The following is an 8684-nucleotide window of genomic DNA, read 5'->3' on the forward strand; positions in this document are numbered from 1 at the left end:
AGGCTCCACATTCACATGATTTGCAGGATGCGACTTTAAAATTGGCGTTAAATCATAGAATGGATAATTTCTTGTTTTGTTACAAGGTTTCTCTACTCCTTTCAATGAAGGGTCGTTTAAATTTATGATTAACACCTTCGCACCTGTTACAATTTCAACAGACTGATTTAATCACTTCAATTATATTGCAGATAGCAATTTGAATGTGAAGTTTTATACATCATTAGACAATGAAAGCCATTGACAACTTACGAATTTTCTGAGTAATTCCACCTTTGTCACTAGGTTTTCAAATGTCGTCTGCTGTAATACGCAAAGATGTTTTTGCAGGAACCTATATATACATGTATAACGGCCACCGGAAAAACTTTGCGAAACCGAAATTTCGCAAACTTAAGTACCCTTTTTCTTAAAGATTTGCTACTTTGAGACATAGTATGCGATAAAAGTCTTATCTTTGATTAATAATTGGTTATTTTCACTCAAAAAATGCGTTTTCTTCACTATCAAATTTATAAGCAAAGTTGGGGTTTCCATGGGATTTTGCATTTTCCCCATGGGATTTTCGATTTTCCCATGGGATTTTTTTTCCAATGGGATTCTTTTTCTCCCATAATTTGCAAACGGGAGAAAAATCCAATGGGATTTTGAACATTAAAAAAACGTGTTTTATTTGCGTTTGCAAGTATTTTAATGTTATTTAAGGACTGTATATTGGTTTTATACGAATTATATAAATAAATATTCAGTAATAAAAAAATCCCATTTTAAAATAGGAGAAAAAAATCCCATGGGATGTTTTCTTATTTTGAGAGATTTTTTCATTAAACTTCCAGAAACAACATCATATGTTATGAAATGATCAACAACATACAATATTTTAATGCGTTTAGTCGTGTTTGAAAAAAATAATTCCATGGGATTTTTTGTCCCATGGGATTTTTTTCTTCCATGGGATTTTTTGTCCCATAATTTTTCCAATGGGATTTTTCAGTTTTGTAAGCCGAATATGTTTCTAAATACGAAAAACAACAATAAAAATAGTAATAATAATTAAAATAATATGAATATGAATAATAAATTGAATAATATAAATAACATGAATATTCTTAAACTAAGTTACGATTTCAGGTTTATGCTAGTAGAACTTATCATTTCTTGCTCGAGTCCGATTGGTGAGTATGCCAGCTAAGAACCAGTATAAATGCATCGCAGACAGACAACTCTGTCATACTGTACACACCGCTGAGTAACACTTTTTATTACATTTCATTTTGCAACAGAAAATGAACTGCGTAGTATTATTGATCTTATATATGCCCTCATTAGGGCTATTGAAAGCGTGCAACACATTAACAATAAGTCCATGCAAAAACTTTGTGCAAATACCATTCAAAGCTATATACACATTATAAAGGTCAGATGACCCGCGTCATGCGAAAATGGGTCTTATGTCATATGCGGCCAAAGTTGGTCCATCCTAGCTTGTCCAACCGCGCAGTCTGGTCAGGTTCTACGCTGACTGATATATAAAGTCAAGCCATGTTTCGTGGTTTCATATCCGAACTCGGAAGCTCTTGACACGACTGTGCGACACATTCACCGGAACGACGGCACTCGAACTTGGCGTATGCGTGTTATATGTTATATATAATAGCGCAATGTGTTTTCTTGCCTCAAATTAGTAAGCCCGATCAGCGTTTTATTGTGTTCTTTGTTTCTACTATTAACAAGAACTTCAACCGATACAAACATGAAACTTGTTTAATATGTTTATTTAAAGCTTGGAAATGGATATTAAGACTGCTATTAATAAAAAAATGTCGGGTTTTCAACATCTGTTTTAGACAAATAAATTGTGATTCCAAACCAGATTTTACGCACTGTACAGAATACCGTTAGGGCCATCGTAGTTACACACAAAACTCCAGAGGGCAGCTATGCGAGAACGTGATAGTACGATGACGACAGTGCGACAATACGATGGCGACAATGCGTTAGAACGATAGCGAGAACGCGATAGTACGATGACTAAATGCTACAGTGCAACAATACGATGGCGACAGTGCGATAGTACGATGGCGACAATGAGTTCCCTTTTTATATCAATTGTTGATTAATTGTCCCTATCTCTCAAAAATAAATAATGCATTGCAAATATATCAGTTCTGATGAAAGATGATGACGTTGATTTAGCAATTAGGTATTTCATTTGTAAGAAATGCATTTTAGCATATATTTGTTCGAAAGCGCTCAGTGCAAACGAATGTATGCCTGTTCGCTTGGTACGAAAGTAATATACTCACTTAAGTAAATCACGACGCATCACACTCTATTCCGTTTAAAGATGCAATACTTTTTTCAGGTGTTTTTGTACGGATTTAAATTCTGCCTTTTGAATGTTTAATCCATCAGCGGACCATTAGAAATATTTATTAGTTATTGTGAGCTGGTGTTGATACATATTCGTTTAGAATGGCTCTCTTTTGTGAACGCAAAATAATCGATAACAAGAAAGCCGTTGGACTGTCCCGATTTGGTCTATAATTCCGTAGTCTTTAATATTTTACGAATCGCAAAAACATGATTTGCACTGTTACATTTATTTAAGCTTTTCCTTACATGACCATTTTTACGTAGTTATTTATAGGGTTCAAAACGACCTCTCTATTTCCGTCTAGTGAGTCGACTAGTGAGTCACACTGTGTGAAAACACATGTGTTGTTCAACGTATTTGACTGCTTTTAACAATTGCGGAAATATCATCACATTTTGCATGGTAAGTATTACGGTGAACTTTATGAGTAGCGTCCGTAATCAGTAAATAAATATGGGGAAAAAAAGAAGAGAGTTTGAATGCTGGATGCACTTCATGTATGCGCGTAGACGGTAATTAGACTGGTAATGTTCGGTTTAATGCAAATACTTGGCGTTTTTCCTGTTTAATTTAATTTTAGGCCGTTAATGAAGCAAAAAAAGAGATGGTAGCTTGTTTGTGTTGGTTTGCAAGCCCCGATTAAAATTGGTCTTTGCACATTCGGTAGAATGTTGATACGGACGATGACGGCGAATAGCAGCTCCCACATAATAATAAATTATAATTTTACTGTGCGAAAGTTAGCTTTAAAATAGTGGCTACTTTATCACATACAACTGGAGTTTCCAAAATGTTATTATAAATGATTGTTTGATATGCACACATTTGAGTTGTAATTATCATAGTGTATTCAAATTAGGCATGATGGTACTGTTAACATTTGTGTTTAACTTGTATAAATAAACCATTCTAGGCCAAACCACGGCAGGTACACAGTGATGTTATAAAAGGTTGATGTTGTGTGGCTGTGTTGCTGCATATGTATTGTAGAATTTCCATGACTAAATGTTCCGGAACTGAAATTGCGATGCAATCATATTCTTTCAGAACTGTTATTGTTCCATTCGATTCGGATTTTCTCTATATATCGTTATAACGAATATGTATCTCCATCACACGAGTTACTATTTCGTTCCAACGAGATGGATATCTCGTGCCCACGAGTTACTAAGTGTTTCCCACGAATTACTAAGTCGTTCCAGCAATGAAGTTATGTCATCAACACGACTTTAATATGTCGTAGGAACAACATTCATAACAACATCCATATGTATTGGATAATTGATAATTTGGGGACACATGTATTACTAACATACATCGCCATTACCAGCGCGTTACATTTTGCTTCGTAAGGTTCCGGACCTTTTAATTCAATAACTGTTTGTGTCTACTTAAAAGGACTTAAGATTATTCCAAATATCATAGAAGTTTTGTAACTTCTTATAAGTTCACTTAAGAAAATATGAAAATCTGCTACGAAGTCCCTTATCTAAAACCGAAGCTGTTGGTTTTAATTATTCAATGAGTTTTGTTTTGTTTAACATTAATATATGTTGGTAACTAAATGTAAGGATAAAGAAAGGTTGCATTTTATTTGAAATAAAAACTCAATGGCAACCAAAATGCTTGAGGTGCGTCACTTTATTAACGAGTGTTAAAGGTGCCAGTCTTGAAGGGCTAATCATTTACAGTCGCAGTCAAACTCCGTCATTGTATGAGTATCTAACTTGTAAATGATTTGTTATGCTTTCTTTCTAAGCTGTTGGGCATGCAACGGTCGTTTGTGTGTTTTTATGAATTGCGGTTCTATTGAATACTAGCACCAAAAGTGTGTATCTCAGTGTTTGAATTAGCATTTGGGGCTAAAAATGACCATCATAAGCAAAAGTTCTAACATATCGCTCACAGTGAATTTTGTTATCCCGCAAATGCAATAAATAGACATTGAGTGAATAAAATAAATACACTTAAAACTTGTACCAAACGCGAACACATATTCAAAATATTTATTAAAGTATTTGTAATAGACGAAAATGTTACGTTGTACATAAGTTCAAAACAATATCTACGTCATCGTGAATTAAATCAAAGGCGTTTGACACATTGTGTCCGAACTTATCGTGTTTCGTGTCGATGTGATTGACTGGTTTCATTGATTGAGGACACATCATAATATTTTGTATAGATGGGTATGATAGTAAACTTTTGTATTAAGCGTCCAGAATAAGTCGATCAATATGGACGAATGAAGACAGTCTGAATGCTGGATGCACTTCCTGTATTCGCGAGGAGGGAACATAGACCGGTAATGTTTGGTTTGAGCTGAAAACTGGACGCATTCCCTGTTTCGTATAATCGAAGCCTGTTGATAAAGTTGAAAGAGGGCTGGCAGATATGGTGTTGGTTTGCAAGCCCTGCGTTGAAACGGGTCCGCGAAACGACGGGTAGAATGCTGGTACAGATGGTGACTCTGAGTAGCAGCTCCCGGATATATTTAGACATGCCAAGTTGTTTGTCGAGAAGGACGATTGGCTGGCAGATATTGAAACGTGATTGTCTGTTGACTTTGCATCTGAAAAAAGGTATATTGTTTAGACAAATCGCATGTAGAAGACCAATGACCATAGTATGTGCTGACAATACATCGTGACCAAACATACTACTCGATAAGAAATCATGTTATACGTTGCATTTACACAATGGCTGATATTGAATGCACTTGTATTTCAAATAATGAAAAACTAGTATAAGTAACAAGTGGTTATGTTTTTATTCTCTTTATGCATAAGTCACTCGATACAATCAAGCTACAACAGCATATTTTTCTTTGTCGGTTCTTTGTATTAATCATTCATATTCTTGTGTGCCCAAATTGAGCACAGGTTTGTCATAGCGTTTAAGGTCAAGACATGGCAATACCTGTGCATTCCTCGTCCATCTCGGACAGTTTCCTCTTGAGCGGAGGTGTTCTGTTCTTTCTGTCGTCAAGCACAACTCGAAAGCGTGCCATCATGGCTTCCAGAGAACTTCTGTAATCATCAGATATATAAAATACATGATATGTATGTCGCTGAAGACAGTTTGTACCGAAATGGGGTATATTAGTAGTAACTACAGCTCATTGGTTTACCGTTTGATTTACCGATTTAGTTAAAAACCACTTAGTACATTAAACAAATCGCGAGTCTATTACTAGGTATGTTATAATGAAATATGCGAACATTACTGGAGGCCAATCTATCGCCGTTTGGAATTGGAATGTATGATATCAGCCTCTTTCTGGGAAAACTAGGTTTGATGCATGTGCGCAAAATGTCGTCCCAGATTGGCCTGTGCAGTCTACACTGGCTAATCAAGGACGGCACTTTCCGCCTAAATTGGATTTACGTTTAGACAACGGAACATTTCCTAAAAGCGGAATATTTATTCCCTGATTAGCCCGTGTACACCGCACAGATCTCTAGAAATCATTTTCCCAACGAAGGCCCGACCCTTGATTGCCTATAACACAGAATTTTGAGTTCAGCACTATTCAGGACACAGGAACAATAAAACACCACTACTGTATAGACATCAAAGCCGCGAATAAGGTAGGAAAAAAATGAACGCAACACTGTGGTCGATAGATTGTTCAATTATGAATGTTAGAAGCATGTGCTCGAAAAGCAAGCCACATGGAATCACTGATGACAATGAAAATGTGGTAAAATCGTCAGTCGATGTTTAATGAAGGCAATATTTATTTTACGTGCCCAAAGGATATAAAAACAGAATCATGACATAAATCGGGTAAAATACGCATTTACTGGTGTTATCAAATTCGGCAGGCTTTTGAACATTGAAGTGTTGTTATAATGACGCTTTTTCCTTAAAACATGATCACTTATCTGCTTGCACCTTGCTTAAACAAATCCCAGCCTGCTGAAACACTTGGTTCGCGACACAAACAGCTCATTCTGATTGTTCGCGCCGAAAACGCTTGCTGCTTTCGGAAAACGACAATTTTATCAACTTCTTTAGTGGTTTTATCAAACGCTGGAACAATCGGTATTAGTAATTATTTGAGACATATAGTGGCAAAACACTTCAGACAGACGACAACAATTTCTTTTTGAAACTGTTCTTCAAGAAATCGTAGATATCGTTAATCGATTAAGGCATTGTCGCTAATCCTGGTAGCGCTCGATTAACGCAAACATCCGCCATTTTTATCGGAGTTGACGTTGACATAAACAATGCGTTATACAATTAAACAAGCATTAACTGATTCAAGTGCCCAATATGAATGGGATTCACCTAAAGGTATCTCTCTGTCAAGTCAATGTTTGTTTTCGATTCGATTACGTTTGTTACTATGAGCAGAGATGGGGCAAAGGTGTCATTTCAATGATTGACTTATTGCTGTAATTTTATTGTTATCGTCAATTGGAACGCTATCTACCGGTCAATGCAATCATTTTATCGCATTATATTTTGAAGACAAAACGACACATCTTTTTACATTTCAGCTTAGTCAACACTTACTACAATTAAGTTGCTCGTTGAAAGATCTCCTTAAAACCATGGAGGGGAATTTTCGCAACGGTTTGGTATAATTGATTTAAGTTGACTTTTTGTATGATACGATTACATGGACCTATCATCCAACTATATTTCAGACATTCCCATGTTTAACTCACTGGCATTTTATAAGGGAATATCCCTCAATATCCCCTTTTAACGTTGCAAAATGAAAAAACATGTGATTTATTTCTAATTTTAATGCCCATAAATTTAATTCTGACAAACTTTTCAAAATACAGTTGTCGATTTTTGCAAGCACTGCGTAAATTTACGCACTAAAATCTTCATATTTTTAAATAGAAATCGAAGAACTATGCAAAAGCTGTCCCAAGAACTGCGTAAATTAACGAACTAATTTATAATAAAAAAAGTCATGCGGTAGTTCGAATTTCACAAATACAATATTTTTTCGAAGTATCTTTTAACATAAGCCAAGCCTTGCGTAAATTTAAACATGAAAATACCAGATAAATTTACAAACGATTCAAAGTAATAAACAAAAATTTCCAAAGCACTGCGTAAATTTACGAACTAATTTATGACAAAAGATAGCAAAATTATTGTTTGAAATTCAAATATACACCACTTTTAACAGAAATATATGATCTTTCTGCATAAGTCAAGCTCTTCGTAAATTTACGCACTTAAATCCAAATAAAAACCCTGGAAATTTCTCAAGTGGCAGTGCGTAAATTTACGAACTAATTTATGGCAAAAGATAGCAATATTATAGTTTGAAATTCAAATTTACAACACTTTTAACAGAAATATATGATCTTTCTGCATAAGTCAAGCTCTTCGTAAATTTACGCACTTTAATCCAAATAAAAACCCTGGAAATTTCTCAAGTGGCAGTGCGTAAATTTACGAACTAATTTATGGCAAAAGATAGCAATATTAAAGTTTTGAATTTCAAATATACAACACGTTTAACTAAAATATATGATCTTTCTGCTTAAGTCAAGCTCTTCGTAAATTTACGCACTTAAATCCAAATAAAAACCCTTGAAATTTCTCAAGTGAAAGTGCGTAAATTTACGAACTAATTTATGGCAAAAGATAGCAATATTAAAGTACACTTTTAACTAAATATATGATCTTTCTGCATAAGTCAAGCTCTTCGTAAATTTACGCACTTTAATCCAAATAAAAACCATGGAAATTTCTCAAGTGGCAGTGCGTAAAGTTACGAACTCATTTATGGCAAAAGATAGCAATATTATAGTTTGAAATTCAAATATACAACACTTTTAACTAAAATATATGATCTTTCTACACAAGTCAAGCTCTTCGGAAATTTAAGCACTTAAATCCAAATAAAAACCCTCACAATTTTTCCACTAGCAGTGCGTAATTTTACAGACATATTAATTGTCAAGAGGTCAGCTATATTGTACTTTGAATTTCAGAAATACAACAGATTTCTGACTAGCTTTCTATATAAGGCAAGCCTTGCGTAAATTTACACACTTTAATCAAAATCTAAATACCAGATTTTTTAACAAACTTCTCGAAATAATGAACAAAAATTGTCCCTACACTGCGTAAATTTACAAACAAATTCATGGTAAAACAAAACAGTAGTTATACTTTGCATTTTACAAATACAACATTTGTTAAACTATCTTTCTACATAAGCCAAGCTCTGCGTAAATTTACGCACTTAAAATCTACATCATACTAGATATTTTTACCAACTTTTCAAACAAACAAAATTGTGCAAAGCACTTTTCTAGTAAAGCAA

Source organism: Dreissena polymorpha, chromosome 4 (assembly GCF_020536995.1).
Source record: "Dreissena polymorpha isolate Duluth1 chromosome 4, UMN_Dpol_1.0, whole genome shotgun sequence".
In the NCBI taxonomy this organism is placed as follows: Eukaryota; Metazoa; Mollusca; class Bivalvia; order Myida; family Dreissenidae; genus Dreissena; species Dreissena polymorpha.